A 3359-nucleotide genomic window follows, 5' to 3' on the forward strand; every position below is an offset into this window, starting at 1 on the left:
AGGGTTAGTTGAGAGAATATAGTGGTGTGTATATATAGGTTGTGACCGGCCTCACACTCCAGAACAGTAGGAGGGTTAGTTGAGAGAATATAGTGGTGTGTGTATATATAGGTTGTGACCGGCCTCACACTCCAGAACAGTAGGAGGGTTAGTTGAGAGAATATAGTGGTGTGTGTATATATAGGTTGTGACCGGCCTCACACTCCAGAACAGTAGGAGGGTTAGTTGAGAGAATATAGTGGTGTGTGTATATATAGGTTGTGACTGGCCTCACACTCCAGAACAGTAGGAGGGTTAGTTGAGAGAATATAGTGGTGTGTGTATATATAGGTTGTGACTGGCCTCACACTCCAGAACAGTAGGAGGGTTAGTTGAGAGAATATAGTGGTGTGTATATATATAGGTTGTGACCGGCCTCACACTCCAGAACAGTAGGAGGGTTAGTTGAGAGAATATAGTGGTGTGTGTATATATAGGTTGTGACTGGCCTCACACTCCAGAACAGTAGGAGGGTTAGTTGAGAGAATAGGTGTGTGTGTATAGGTTGGACCGGCCTCACACTCCAGAACAGTAGGAGGGTTAGTTGAGAGAATATAGTGGTGTGTGTATATAGGTTGTGACTGGCCTCACACTCCAGAACAGTAGGAGGGTTAGTTGAGAGAATATAGTGGTGTGTGTATATATAGATTGTGACCGGCCTCACACTCCAGAACAGTAGGAGGGTTAGTTGAGAGAATATAGTGGTGTGTATATAGGTCAGTGACGGCCTCACACTCCAGAACAGTAGGAGGGTTAGTTGAGAGAAGATAGTGGTGTGTGTATATATAGGATGTGACTGGCCTCACACTCCAGAACAGTAGGAGGGTTAGTTGAGAGAATATAGTGGTGTGTGTATATATAGGTTTGTGACTGGTTCACACCCAGAACAGTAGGAGGGTTAGCTTGAGAGAATATAGTGGTGTGTATATAGGTTGTGACCGCCCTCACACTCCCAGAACAGTAGAGGGTTAGTTGAAGAATATAGTGGTGTGTGTATATATAGGTTGTGACTGGCCTCACACTCCCAGAGTAGTAGGAGAGGTTTGGTTGAGAGAATATAGTGGTGTGTGTATATAGGTTGTGACCCGGCCTCACACTCCAGAACAGTAGGGTTAGTTGAGAGAGAATATAGTGGTGTGTATATATATAGGTTGTGACTGGCCTCACACTCCAGAACAGTAGGAGGGATTTGAGTTGAGAAGAATATAGTGGTGTGTGTATATATAGGTTGTGACCGGCCTCACACTCAGAACAGTAGGAGGGTTAGTTGAGAATATAGTGGTGTGTGGCATATATAGGTTGTGACTGGCCTCACACTCCCAGGGAATGGTAGGAGGGTTAGTTGAGAGAATATAAGTGGTATAGATAGGTCGCGGCCGGCCTCACACTCCAGAACAGTAGGAGGGTTAGTTGAGAGAATATAGTGGTGTGTGTATATATAGGTTGTGACTGGCCTCACACTCCAGAACAGTAGGAGGGTTAGTTGAGAGAATATAGTGGTGTGTGTATATATAGGTTGTGACTGGCCTCACACTCCAGAACAGTAGGAGGGTTAGTTGAGAGAATATAGTGGTATATGTATAGGTCGTGACCGGCCTCACACTCCAGAACAGTAGGAGGGTTAGTTGAGAAAATATAGTGGTGTGTGTATATATAGGTTGTGACTGGCCTCACACTCCAGAATAGTAGGAGGGTTAGTTGAGAGAATATAGTGGTATAGATAGGTCATGACCGGCCTCACACTCCAGAATAGTAGGAGGGTTAGTTGAGAGAATATAGTGGTGTGTATATATAGGTTGTGACTGGCCTCACACTCCAGAACAGTAGGAGGGTTAGTTGAGAGAATATAGTGGTGTGTATATATAGGTCGTGACCGGCCTCACACTCCAGAACAGTAGGAGGGTTAGTTGAGAGAATATAGTGGTGTGTATATATAGGTCGTGACCGGCCTCACACTCCAGAACAGTAGGAGGGTTAGTTGAGAGAATATAGTGGTATAGATAGGTCATGACCGGCCTCACACTCCAGAATAGTAGGAGGGTTAGTTGAGAAAATATAGTGGTGTGTGTATATATAGGTTGTGACTGGCCTCACACTCCAGAATAGTAGGAGGGTTAGTTGAGAGAATATAGTGGTATAGATAGGTCATGACCGGCCTCACACTCCAGAATAGTAGGAGGGTTAGTTGAGAAAATATAGTGGTGTGTGTATATATAGGTTGTGACTGGCCTCACACTCCAGAACAGTAGGAGGGTTAGTTGAGAGAATATAGTGGTGTGTGTATATATAGGTTGTGACTGGCCTCACACTCCAGAACAGTAGGAGGGTTAGTTGAGAGAATATAGTGGTGTGTGTATATATAGGTTGTGACTGGCCTCACACTCCAGAATAGTAGGAGGGTTAGTTGAGAGAATATAGTGGTATAGATAGGTCATGACCGGCCTCACACTCCAGAATAGTAGGAGGGTTAGTTGAGAAAATATAGTGGTGTGTGTGTATATATAGGTTGTGACTGGCCTCACACTCCAGAATAGTAGGAGGGTTAGTTGAGAGAATATAGTGGTATAGATAGGTTGTGACTGGCCTCACACTCCAGAACAGTAGGAGGGTTAGTTGAGAGAATATAGTGGTGTGTGTATATATAGGTCGTGACCGGCCTCACACTCCAGAACAGTAGGAGGGTTAGTTGAGAGAATATAGTGGTGTGTATATATAGGTCGTGACTGGCCTCACACTCCAGAACAGTAGGAGGGTTAGTTGAGAGAATATAGTGGTGTGTGTATATATAGGTCGTGACCGGCCTCACACTCCAGAACAGTAGGAGGGTTAGTTGAGAGAATATAGTGGTATAGATAGGTCATGACCGGCCTCACACTCCAGAATAGTAGGAGGGTTAGTTGAGAAAATATAGTGGTGTGTGTGATATATAGGTTGTGACTGGCCTCACACTCCAGAATAGTAGGAGGGTTAGTTGAGAGAATATAGTGGTATAGATAGGTCGTGACCGGCCTCACACTCCAGAACAGTAGGAGGGTTAGTTGAGAGAATATAGTGGTGTGTGTATATATAGGTTGTGACCGGCCTCACACTCCAGAACAGTAGGAGGGTTAGTTGAGAGAATATAGTGGTGTGTGTATATATAGGTTGTGACTGGCCTCACACTCCAGAACAGTAGGAGGGTTAGTTGAGAGAATATAGTGGTGTGTGTATATATAGGTTGTGACCGGCCTCACACTCCAGAACAGTAGGAGGGTTAGTTGAGAGAATATAGTGGTGTGTATATATAGGTCGTGACCGGCCTCACACTCCAGAACAGTAGG

At 44.7% G+C, this 3359-nt stretch overlaps 1 long non-coding RNA gene across 5 annotated transcripts; it reads left to right on the forward strand.

Moving 5' to 3' along the window:
* The first annotated feature begins 56 nt into the window (after positions 1-56).
* On the forward strand, positions 57-3356 carry LOC127918831 (uncharacterized). Of its 5 annotated transcripts, XR_008100951.1 has the most exons (5): positions 57-330; positions 2117-2402; positions 2612-2755; positions 3037-3109; positions 3256-3356. It is a non-coding gene; the product is annotated as an uncharacterized LOC127918831 (long non-coding RNA). The 5 variants fall into 5 exon arrangements; XR_008100950.1 differs by lacking the exon at positions 2612-2755 and having other exon boundaries at positions 2117-2544; positions 2970-3109; XR_008100947.1 differs by lacking the exon at positions 2612-2755 and having other exon boundaries at positions 2117-2544; positions 2970-3349.
* Positions 3357-3359: the final 3 nt, after the last annotated feature.

Source organism: Oncorhynchus keta, unplaced genomic scaffold (assembly GCF_023373465.1).
Source record: "Oncorhynchus keta strain PuntledgeMale-10-30-2019 unplaced genomic scaffold, Oket_V2 Un_contig_15016_pilon_pilon, whole genome shotgun sequence".
NCBI classification, from domain to species: Eukaryota; Metazoa; Chordata; class Actinopteri; order Salmoniformes; family Salmonidae; genus Oncorhynchus; species Oncorhynchus keta.